The sequence below is a fragment of the Gorilla gorilla genome, chromosome 3, assembly GCF_029281585.2.
Source record: "Gorilla gorilla gorilla isolate KB3781 chromosome 3, NHGRI_mGorGor1-v2.1_pri, whole genome shotgun sequence".
In the NCBI taxonomy this organism is placed as follows: domain Eukaryota; kingdom Metazoa; phylum Chordata; class Mammalia; order Primates; family Hominidae; genus Gorilla; species Gorilla gorilla.
The window spans coordinates 167,083,908-167,096,727 of NC_073227.2; the positions used below are offsets into that span (position 1 = coordinate 167,083,908).

The 12,820-nt window shown below is 41.0% G+C and overlaps 1 long non-coding RNA gene across 1 annotated transcript; it reads right to left on the bottom strand.

The window, feature by feature from the left end:
- Window positions 1-940: 940 nt before the first annotated feature.
- On the bottom strand, window positions 941-6,533 carry LOC129532852 (uncharacterized). Its single transcript, XR_010133266.1, has 4 exons — window positions 6,181-6,533; window positions 5,598-5,800; window positions 3,984-4,139; window positions 941-2,736 (listed from the first exon to the last, which is right to left on the bottom strand). It is a non-coding gene; the product is annotated as an uncharacterized lncRNA (long non-coding RNA).
- Window positions 6,534-12,820: the final 6,287 nt, after the last annotated feature.

Here is a 12,820-nt window from a genome sequence, read left to right on the forward strand (position 1 = left end):
CAACTCTTCAAGATAATCAGTCAGGTATCCCTGCCAGTATAGTACTCCCATTTTTGCCTGCTGACCTGTCAGTATGGAGATGCCCAAATCCTCAGATGGCACTGCACTGATGCAGTGGAACACTTACTCTCTGCCTCTGTACACACACCTTGAGACCAAGGCTTTTAATCAGGAAGAGCCTAAAGTTGTAAGAATTAAAAACATAATTTCCACTAATGGGTGAAAGGGAGTGTGTTTAAGTCAGTCCTACTTGTATCCTTTAATTATCATTCCTGTGTATTCCAAATGCTGGGAAAACAGCACAGTGATTGCATATAGTGATCACTGGTTCAACAAATATGCTGTATCCTCGAGGACAATGACCTAGCCATGCAAGGTGCAATTCCTAAGCCAATGCCTTTTTAAGTCTTTAAAAGGCTATTCAGATACTCTCTCAGACCCCTGCAAAGTCAATAGTCTTCTGATACAATAGATCAGAGCATTATTCTCATGGGTAGTATTTATTATTGTTATTTTTTTTGCCTCAGGAATTCAAAGCAGCTCACCAAGTGCTGTGCCTCTCTCTTAGTGGTAGGAAATGCAAAGTATTCTTTTGAGTAGGGTGTCTCAACATACCCCTGGATCTTTGGGCCCCTAAAATATTCCCTGATATGGCAGACTTCCAAAACTTTGTAGGGCTTATCTCTCATTCCTTCAGCATGAAGTATTTAAAACCAGTATACTTGCTCCTTCCTAAAAACCAAGTTCAATTATTATTCTGTCATTAATATAATGGGCCAGGATGATGTTCTACAGAATGTGAAGATGATCAAGGTCCCTGAAGACTATATTGTAACAGAAATGAGGATCATTGAACAAATTCCTAGGGCCAGGTAGTGAATGATAAAGAGAATGCGTTCAACAAAAACAACAATCTTTGGCACTTAACGTGAGACTATTGAAAAAGTGGTTTGCATTCACAAGAGAAACACAAGTGCACATTCACTATCAATATGAAGGATCTTGCTAAAGCAACCAGCTTACTTGCTCTTCATGTGGCTTTGCTTCCTTCCAGCATGGCAGCCTCAAGGTAGGTGGTCTTGTTATGTAGTAGCTCAACCCCACAGAGGCAAATGTCCCCAGGAACAAGGCAGAAGCTGCATCACCTTTTATGACTCAGCTGTAAGAATCACACAGTGTCACTTCTGTACATTACAGGTCAAAGCAAGTAAAGTCCAGCTTAGATTCAAGGGCATTGAAATTAGATTTCATCTCTTGCTAGAGGAGTGACAAGTTTGCATTGTAGAAGAGCATTTGGGATGAGAGACATGGTTGCAGCCTTCTTTAGAAAATACAATCTGTCACATCTCTCACAGCAAGAAATGTGCTACCCTGCTCAGGGCATGCTGAGACTTGTTCCCAGTTTTTGGAATAGAGGCAATGAGGGCAGGAAGTAGCAGACCTTGAAGTAATCTTGGAGGTGTCTGCTTCAAAGGAGGACTGTGTAGAGTCTCTAGGCAAAGGGAAGCTGTTCTGTTCAAGTAACAGGGTGCAGGATACTCCTGCTAGCCTGGGTTTTCAGGGAATCTAGGGGTTCAAGGTTATCTAGCACATCTATCCAGATGCCTGCCTGCATCCCAGTAGTTTTTAAGGACCATTTCCTTCCTCTAGGGCTTTGACTTTTGCATGAGAGGCCTGCCTGGACTGTGTCTTCAGTCTGCTCTGTAGTTCAATTCCTCTTGCAGTGAATCTCTGAATGTCATTTTTTTAGAACAGCCTGCCCTCTGGTTGCAGGAAATGGGGGTCTCTTCAGATCCTCCCAAGGAGACCTTCTGGCTTTCATTGCTATGCTCTGAATGGATAGTTGGATGTTGTAAACGTATCTTTCTTTTTTCCCAATTCTTCTAGGGGAGTTAACAAGAACAAGACAACTCTTCAATTCCTGTGATTATCACAGCCCTGTATCTTTCAGGAGTTAGCACTATTGCATAAGGTAAGCATCTCCTTTCATCTTTACCTCATCCAAGGACACCATGGGTCAATTGTGGGTAATGAAATTCTTCAAAGTGCCAGGGTTTGTCACCACCTTACTCACCACCATTAATGGGGTTTTTGTTGCCTCCATACCATTGATAATATACTTTCTGTAGTCACTTCCAGTACCTATTATCTTAGTTTGAGTTCCTCCCAAATGAGACCTTGAGACAAAGCTTTGGATACAGGAGTTTATCTTGGAGAGTATCCCAGGTAGAACAAGTGAGTGAGTGTGCAAATTGAGAGGGGTGAAATGAAAATTGAGTTGGTGAATGAGTTTTTACTGTGGGCAACTTTGGTTCAATCCCATTTGGGACCTCTGAGGAACCAAGCAGAATGCCTTATAATAGTCCCACCAAGGTATGGGACAGTTGCTATTAATCCACTGATCCTCATTCTTCATGGGTTGAGGGGTTTTCAGTCCCCAGCAATTCCAGGATACCTTGTGAGTGTCGGGCAAGCTCTTGGTGTACTGGAGGAAATCCTCGGAGAAGCAGAATGAGGCAAGTGCTTGATGGGGGAAGACATCAGCATCCTTAGGAAGTGTTCACTGCAGCTGCAGGTCAACTCAGAGTCAAAGGGACATGAGGAAGGGCATCAAGATAGTCTACTACCTACTCCTCAGTAATTCACATGAAAAAATCAGGAGGCACTCCCTGTTAAACATTGTAGACTGAACACATGCGTTTATCACAACTCCATCCTGAAGCCTCTCTGAAATGACTGAAAAGGAATAAAAACAATCTTATAAAACCTGGAAGGATAAAGAGAACAGAAGAGGCAACAGCAGACAAGAGCTAGCAACAAAATGTTGGAAGACAGAAGGCAGACGGGTGAGTGGTAACGAAGTTAACAGAGCAGCAAGAAAGTTTGCTTTGCTGTGGAAAATATCAAAAAGCAAATGAATACCTACTGTACAACCCTGGAAAGGCTCAGAAACTGGAAATTGTTGTTACTTCTGTAGAAAGGGATGCAGGCTGGGGCTGAAAAAAATGGGACTGGAGATGACCCCTCAGAATCCTTCTCCTCTTCTGTACACCAACCAGCCCAGCAGGCAACTGGTTTAATTTCTAGGGAAATAGAGCCAGGGATTTTCAGACCCAATGATACCATGTTTTGTAGAGGATAGGAGTAAGGCTGAAAAAGGATGATCAAGGTCTAGTCTACATGCCATATACTAATTAGTGAGACTCCCACCCTTTTTCCCTCACTTGCAGTTAGGGCACTGGCAACTAGATTTATATTCCCTAGGCAGGGAATTGGAAGAGACCCCTTTGACAAAACCAACTGATTGGAGAAAAGACTTATATACCGACATTTTTAAGTCTCCCAATGAAATGACCAGGTGCCTGACTGATTGCTCTCCAGTAAACAGTAGCAATTGACAAACACTGCAAATACACACAAAGCTCCCCATTCACTTTTTAAGTGCCTCACTCTTAAGTGTGAACCATCAAGTATCACCAGACATGTGAGGAAAGTCTCTAACATAAAATATTAAAGATTAAAATAAACAAACAAATGAATAAAGGCAACTTGGAGTGACAAAGAGTCCAGTGAAAAGAACACTTAAACATATTATTGACCTCAAAAAAAAGATAAAATGTTACATCTGCAAAATAAGAATGTGTGGTTATATGAAAAAGGAGTATGTAGAGCATAAGAAATCATTCTTGGTAAATGAAAATAGGGTAACAAATAACAGATTCAATAAAAGGGCTGGAAGGTAAGTCTTCAAGAAACTAAGTAAAAAGACAAAGGGATGGAAAAATGGAAGAGTCAAGTAAATCAGAGAATTGAACTAGGAGACCATCATTTACTAACAGGACTTTAAGAAAGACAAAATGTAGAAAACAGGGGAGAAATTATAAAAGAAAGGATTTTAAAACTTCCCTAGAACAGAAGGATAAGATTCTCCAGATTCATAGGCTCACGAGAACAAGTTCAAAGAGCGAAAACTCCAAGCTTACCCTCACTCACTCCAATATGCCCTTGTAGATGCTGTCATGGAATTTCTGCCAACTGAACATGCTCTCAGTGCCTTGACTTCTTTTTCTTCAATTATATAATTAATTTCCATCATTTCTTCAGCCAACTTCTTTCTTCCCATTGCTTAGATCCTAGACCTTATCATTACCAATGACTGCACTGATATTAACTTGATAATCTCAACTTCAAGCTTCCCACTTTCTGACCATAACCACTGATTTTTCCTGTTAGGTTGGTGCAAAAGTAAGGGCAAAACAAACAAACAAACAAACAAACAAAAAACCAAACAAATAAGAAAATTACTTTTGCACCAACCTAATAGTTTATTCCCACTAACATCCCAATTCCTAAAATATTTCTGGTCCTTTGGGACTGAAAATTAATCTGATGCCACCACCTTTTCACTGTCCCACACTCACCTCGCGTCCTTACCCTGTGTAGATTCTACAGTCCATCAGTATAAATTCCCTTGCATATACTTTCAACTCTCTTGCCCTTCTCTCCTTTCATTGTATTTTCTTGAAAAGGACCCAATCCTGGCTTAATTCAATTCCCCACACATGATGTTTGCACATGCATGCAGCTTAATATGGCAGGAGAAAATCCACATCCAAACCAGGCGGTCCTGATTTAAACTCGTTATCACTCACCTCCGGTGAGACTTTTGTGCTACTTAGCAATCCCACTACATCTTCCTAGTCTATTTACTGCCCCATTCTCCTTGTTTAGTTCCTCTCCCATCCTCCTAAATGACTATTTTGTATCTTTTCCTACAATATCTCCTTTTCCACCCTCATTTCAAGTTCATGCCCTTACCTACAAATTCACTAAGAAAATTAAAGCAACCTGAAAATGCCCCTCCTCATTCCCATCACCACATTCACTTGCATCTGTTAGTGCACCCTGCGTGCTACAGTATACACATGTTCCATCCCCTGAGCTAAGACAATCCCTCTACTTATAGTCTTAGTTTCTTCCCCTTCCTTGAAAGTTTTAGTAATTGTACTTTGTCCCTTCTTTCCCTGTCTTTTATCAGTTTTTTCCTCCTCTCTTGGATCATTCTCACCAGCAAGTAAATGTGCTATATTATCTTCCATTGGAAAAATGAAAATCTTTTCCTTATATCATATCTCGACTCCCCTTCAGGACAAAATTTAAAGGACTGACTACATTCACTGTCTCTAAGACCACTCCTCCACTTCCCTTTGAACTCACTTCAGTCATGTTTTCACTCTCACAGGTTGAGCTAGTCAAAAATCACGGATGACCTCCATGTTGCTAAGTCTCAGTCCTTATCTTACTTAATCAGTCAGCAGTTGATCATTCCCTTCTTCTTGAGACGGTCTCTTGGCTTGCTTTCTACCTCCCTGACTACTCCTTCTCAATCTCCTTTGTGGATTCTTCCTCTGTTCCTTAATCTTTAATATATGGGCATGCCTCAGATCTCAATCCTCAGACCTCTTTTTTTTCTATGTTCACTAACTCCTCTGCCACCTCACTTGTTTTGTCAATATTTATAGGCTGATGACTTCAAAGCTTATATATCTAGCCAACACCCCTCTCCTTAACCCCAGACTCCCATATCCAGCTACTACCTGTTTGGGATCTCCAAGCAGAGGTCTAATAGGTATTTCAAACTGCAATGTTCAAAGCAGCTTCTGCTCTTCAGAGACGTCTCTATTTCAGCAATTCCTTCCTTCCATTTGTTCAGGATAAAAACATCGGTGTCATATTTAATTAACTCCTCTCTTCCTTTATCCTATATCATCATCATATGCTTTATAATCATTGGCGTGTCCTGTTGGTTTCACGTTTAAAAAAAAGCAGAAACGGAACACTTTTCAACACTTTCAACATCACTAACTGGAACCCCACTAGCTGGGTACGAGCCCATTATCACTTGCTTGACTTCCTGCAATCACCTCCTAACTGGTCTCCCTCCTGCTGCCTTAGCCCACCAGTTTATTCTCAACACAGCAGCCAGTCTGATGCTTTAAACATATGATTTAGATCATGACACTTCTCTGCTCAAAACCCTTCATTGGCTTCCTAGCTTATTCAGGATAAAAGCCAGATCCTTATAAAAAACCTCCAAAGCCTGATATAATCTGGCCACAGACTACTTCTTGCAATCCACATCTTACCTCTCTCCCCCTCACAAACCCTGGTCCCGCTTACCCAGACCATCTGTTCCTCCACAATGCCAGGCTTGCTTCTGCCCCACCCCAGGCTTTTTGCACTGGACATCCATGATCTGGAGTGCTCTTCCCTCAGCAGCCCGTTCCTTCACTTCCCTGAGGTATTTTCTTATACTTCAAGTAAGGAAACAAAAGAGCAGTGCCTTTAAAAATTTAAAAATTTGCTGGAAAATATTTCTAATCTATAATTCTCTTCATATCTAGATTACCAATCAAGTTTGAGGGTAGAAATTGCATTTTACAGCATGCAAGGTCTCCACAAATATCCCTTCAATTTCTTTTTCAGGAAGCTCCTGGAGGATGTGCTCCACCAACATGACATAATAACCCAAGAAAGAGGAAACGGGGCATCCAACACGGAAGAGAGGCAAGGGGAATTCCCAGGGTGATGGTGACAGGAAGTCCTGGGGCCATAGCTGTGCATCAACCTAACAAGAGGACAGCAGGTGCAGGAGGAAGGTAGTCAAGGGTAAAGAATGACACTGAGAGATTGCCTGATGCATTTGGTCATGTGAAGGAGACTGATACAGTTTTGTAGAGCTTGGAGCTGATACATGAGAGTCACATAGAAAAGCAGTGGGGTGGTTTTCTGTAGGAAACAAAACGATTAGAAAAGAAAAGATAAAACATGATCACATGCCCCAACTGTTAACAATATTTTCATGGTCATAAGAATGACTTCAACCAAAATTGTGTAGTAACTCTATTGGGACCATGTAAGGAGTACAGATGCTCCTTGATTTATGATAGGGTTACGTCCCAGTAAAACCATCGTTAAGCAGAAAATATTGTAAGTCAAAAATGCATTTAATACACTAACCTATGAGGCGTCATAGCTTATTCTAGCCTGGCCTGCCTTAAATGTGCTCAGAACACCTACATTAGCCTACAGTTGGGAAAATTACCTAACACAAAGCTTATTTTATAATAAAGTGGTGAATTTCTCATGTAATCTATTGAATACTGTACTGAATGTGAAAAACAATGATTATATAGGTACTCGAAGTGTGGTTTCTACTGAAATGTGTATTGCTTTCACACCATCATAAAGCAGAACAATTTAAAGTCAAACCATCATAAGTTGGGAACCATCTGTATAGTGTGCAAGGGGGATGGAGTAGAAAGAAAGCTGGAGACTCAACTTCCAGATTAGAAAGCTAATACATTATGTCTAAAAGCTTAAGGATAGAGGCATAGCAATGTAATAATGTTATTTAAGAATATGAAGGTAAATATAGAAGTGATGGCTGAAAGATTTGAAAATGTTTCCTCTGGGAGCAGAAATCAGGATAGAGAGGGGATTTTTTTCTCTTTTAAATTAAAGACTTATAATGATTGACTTTTGTAAACTAAGTACATGAATTTCTTTGCTAAAATTAAAATAAAATCAGAAATAAATAGAAAGAAAAGTTCTCCAAACTACAATAAAAAAGAAAGTCATGAATCATACTTAATTTAACTGATATGTAAGTGGTATAAATTGCTCATACAGAAAAAACAAAAAAATTATTTTCAATTTGTTCTAACCCTGTGAACATCTTCTAACGTGTTCTACCTATATTTCTCTTTCCTTATCTCTTTCCTTCCTTCCTCCTTCTTCCTTCCTTTCTTGGCTTTTCTTTTCTTCTTTCTCTTTCTCTCTCCTTTGTTTCTTTGTTTCTTTGTTTCTTTCTTTTTCTCTCTTTCTTTCTCTTTCTTCCTTTCTTTTTCTTTCTTTCTTTCTCTTTCTTTCTTTCTTTTCTCTCCTTTCTTTCTTTCTTTCTTTCTTTCTTTCTTTCTTTCTTTCTTTCCTTCTTTCCTTCTTTCTTTCTTCTTTTTTTGAGACAGGGTCTAACTCTGTCACCTAGGCTGGGGCTCAGTGGCATCATTATAGCTCACTGCAGCCTTGACCTCCTAGACTTAAGTGATCCTTCTCCCACAGCTTTCTGGGTATCTGGGATCACAGGTGTGCACTACCACACCCAGATTATTTATTTATTTATTTATTTATTTATTTATTTATTTATTTATTTTGGTAGAAACAGGATCACACTATGTTGCCCAGGCAGGTCTCAAATGCCTAGGCTCAAGCAATCAGTCCTCTTCAGCCTCCCAAAGTGGTGGGATTACAGATGTGAGCCAACGTGCCCAGCCTCTCCTTTCTTCTAGGAAGTACATCCCCTTTGTTTTACAGATTTGCTCCTTTTGCATTTGTGTTTAACTGTGGTAGCATCCCATCTCCTATACATAGGGGTTGGCATATGATTCCATCAAGCCAGTCTGAGTCCTGTCTTGAAAGTTTTTGAATTGAATAGAGGAATGGAGCTTTGTGAAAGCAACCCCAGAGCTGTCAGCAGGTATGTCTTCTGTGTGAAAAATCCTGTCTGCAGTAGATAGTAGGCAACAATGACTCAGACACAGAAATCTGGGGAAGAAATAAAGAACGAACTTGAGAGTGGGAGAGAAATCAAGAACTGACAGCATTCAGGTTTCTGGTTCTGGTTGTCCCCAGCTACTTCCTTGCATATCTAGCTCACGAGCCAAGAAGCCCTCCTTTTCTGCTCATGCTGTTTCAGGTTGCATTTATAGCAACTTCTAAAAGCACAATGTACATGTGTGTCAAAGGCAGCACTACAACACACCTTTGTTCCCCTACTAAGTGTGGGGCATTAAGTGCTTGACACTGGGTCCATCCTCAAAGAATTTGAGAAATCAGGACACAAAGACAAATGGAATCCTGAGGAGCCTCAAGTGCAAGAGGAGCCATGTAAATAATGAGTGCATTCAGAGGGAGGAACAGTAATGGAGGAGTAGGGAACCAGATTAGAAAAGGAGGTGGCCTTGGCAGGGAGAGGAGAGAAACGGGAAGTGTATTCTAGGCAGGGAGACAATGAGAGCTGGGGTTGCAAACTCAAAAGCTTACTAGTGCTGCAGGGCAGGGTGGCTCATGCTTATAGTCCCAGCTACTTAGAAGGCTGAGAAGGATGATTGCTTGAGCCCAGGAGTTTGAGGCTGTAGTGAGCTATAATCGTGCCACTGCACTCCAGCCTGGGAAACAGAGTGAGACCCTGTCTCCAAAGAAAGAAAAAAGAAAAAAAATTTAAAAGCTTACTAGAGCCATGCATCACATGAGTCAGGCTGGGGTGGTTGTGGGGAGCACGTGTTCCATTTGCACAGGGCTCCTGCGCCCAACAATGAATGCTGCCAGGGGAGGGCCCAGTCTTACCAGGACTTCCAATTTTTCAGGAAAAGTGAGAAATCTAAATTTTGTTGTGAAATTGGTGATGTTTAAATGTTGACAAGAATTTGTAAAAATCAAAACACTATATGAGCCAAACATTCCATGTCTATTGGCTGGCTCTGGGTAGTGGTCCTTTGGTGAAAGACTGACGCTGTAAGCAAAGGCAGGGCAGAGGAAACATGTGATTGTGTTTCTAAAAAGAAGACTGGGAGCAGACGGTTGTATTGAAGAATAGTAGAAAAGTTTGGAGAGTTAGATGGGGGCTTTGAGCCCTGTTAACAGGTTATTCAAGAGACATGTGTGCAGAGAAATATTTTAGGAAGATATATTTGGTAGCTGGGTGAAGGATGAGTCAGACATGGAAAAGACTAGAATACTGTTTTATTTAAAGACATGATTTTAAGGGTTTGGTACTTTTGTGGTTTTTTTAAACTGTAAAATGGGGTCAAAGTTATTCTCATGTGAAACTGTAAGGTTTTCCTCCTTTAAGTCTGAAGCAGAACTGATCTTTCTGTTAACCTCCTGACAGAGCAATATTGGAACAACAGGGGACTCAGTGGGGAGATGGAAGGGAAGGCTTTCACTATGCAACACTTGGAGTAGAGTCTAACCACATTCTTGCTGGACATTGCTATACTCTCCCCCCAAAGTCTCTCTTTGATCTCCATCCACTGAGTCTTCTTCCCTCTCAACTCTGTCCCCCACCATCACTACCTATTTAATCCTCCCCACCAGTGGAGTTGCAGCAGCCATGGAGCTGAGCTATCTAAATGCCCCTTCCAAAGTAAATCTTCCATGAGTTCAGTCAGCCTTCAGTCTCCAGCTGTAGTACCTTTGGGATTTGCCATAGGGTGCACACCGAGGTCATGCTCCCCATGGGCTGTTCCCAGTTAATAACTGAGCAGGCAGGGGTACTAGAGCTCATCATTTTTGCCCAACATGGGACTCTTCTAATGGCCAATATTTACTCTGAGGTTCCCCATTGTACTGGCTGATTTTCTCAGACTGCACTTCAGTTGGAGCCTCTTCTTATCCAACCCTTCTTCCTTCCTCATTTCCTTTCACAGATGTCAGAGCCTACTTCTGCTCCCTCATCCCTTTACCTTTCACAGCTGTTTTGTCCAATAAATCTTTTGCCCTTCTAATTCCATCTTGGCATCAGCTTCCAAGAGAACCGAACTGGAACCAGGATTAATCCAAGAAGGCAGGTAGTCAAAGAGGTTTGGGGACTGGATCACTCACTTTCTGGCTAGTAAGGTAGATCTCCTCTGGAATGGAATGTGGGGCATGGATAATCTTTGGCACAAGATGGTGGCCTAATTGCTAAAACTTTCATTGGTGGTGATTCAGGAAATCAGGCCTTCAAAAATTATGAGGGGAACAGTGTGTACAAGGACAATGGACTTGATGGGATTTTACTAATTTGTTTTATGCCCTGCAAAGGGATTATGACAAATGAACACTAAAAACTATGTGTGAAAAACCAAAAGCCATTTTAAAAAATGGGAAGACCTGACAGATGCCAAATATTGGGAGGAGGCTTGAATAGCTCCCAAACAAGAGATATGGATGGCAAATAGGCACATGGAAAGATGCTCAATATCATGAATTATTAGAAAAATGCAAAATCGAATAAAATATCACCATATATGTATTATAGTTTTGATGGCAAAAATTACAACTACAGATAGCACAAAGTCCTGACAAAGATGTGTAACAAATGTAACTCTCATAGATCACTGGTGGGAATGCAAAATGGTACAGCTATTTTGTCAGTTTGGCAGTATTTTTAAATTATCTGAAACATACACATTATCATGTAACCCAACAATCCCATTCCTGGCTATTTACTCAGGATAAATGAAAGCATAGCTTCACACAAAGACCTGAATGTGAAAGTTTATACAAGTTTTATTCATAATTACCCAAACCTGGAACAACCCAAATGTCCACCTAATGAGGAATGGATAAACAAATTGTGATGCATCTATACTATTAAAAACAAAAGGGAATGAACTACTGATGCATGCAGCAACATGAATGACTCTCAAATGTGTTAAAATGAAAAGAGGCAGGTGCAAAAGACCTCATGAATGATTCCATTTATGTGATACTTTTAAAAAGTCACAGAGACAGAAATCAGAACCATGGTTGCCAGGGGCTGGGGTTGGCAAGAAGATTAATTGCAAAGGAGCATCATGAAGGAATTTTTTGGGGTGATGCTTATGTTCCTTATCTCAACTGTGGTGGTTGTTACACTAATATATACATTTTTCAAAAACTGATCAAACTATACATCTAAATTTTACTATATGTAGATTTTATCTTAATAAACCTGTGTTTAAAAAATAAGTATGAAAGACAAAGGTCCTTCTTCGTAGCTTTCAAAGCATCCCTTGTCTTCAGAAGTGCAAAGTGGGCATAGCTGAGGTATAAAGTCAACACTTAATAGAGTTGCAGAACTACAAAGACAATGAATGATCAGCCAAGGCAGGTCTGCTATGCTAAGGTCAGGGCCCTAGCTGAGAAAAGCAGGGACCCTGAAACATGGAATACAGACATCTGGGTGAAGAACCCCTGAAGACAGTGACCCTGCAAACTCCCAAGCCATTAGAGGCTACAGAAGTGTCCCATCTCCCACAAGTTTAGAGCTTTGCCCAGAAAGGAGGACACTGCAGAGGTCTCTTTTCTTCAACACAACAAGAGTCTCCTTGGTTTACTACCTCTTCTCTTAGTGCCAGATGGATAAACCTGGTTAAACCCCAGCACCCCACTTCTGAGGACATGCTCTGCCTGATAAGGGAAGAGAAAGATTACATCCCAAAAAGGCTGGAAGAATTAGCCACCACGGACTGGCAGAAGCCAAGGGAAGTACTCCCGGGATTTGATGTTGAGGGTGTTTGATCAAAGAGGCCAGGATATAAGACTGGAAAAGCAAGACGTTTTAGTCTGGGGACACTGTGGAACATTGGATTTAACACTCTGTCGAGGATCTTAGGAGATAGGCAAATTTACGGCCGGGTGGTTCTCGGAAACATGAAGAAAGTGATGACCCTGCCAGAAAGCATTTTCCAAGGAAGAGGCACTGAATAAGCAAGTAGACAAAAATGACTTGGACAGCCAATATTATCCAGGCTTTGTCATTGGCTACCCCAGAATTAGCATGACCTGCACATGAATGAAGCTGCCATGGAAGCAGAGATGGGTCCAACAGCATGAACTCCCATGATCTAGCTATGGCTGCCTCCAAATGTCCAATCTTCCAACAATAGATACCAATACTGATCCTGCAATATGGCGCTATCTCTTGAGGAAACCAAATTGTCATTTGGTGACAAGTTGACTACATTAGGTCCCTTTTATCATGGGAGGGCCAGTGATTTATCATGATGGGAGGGCC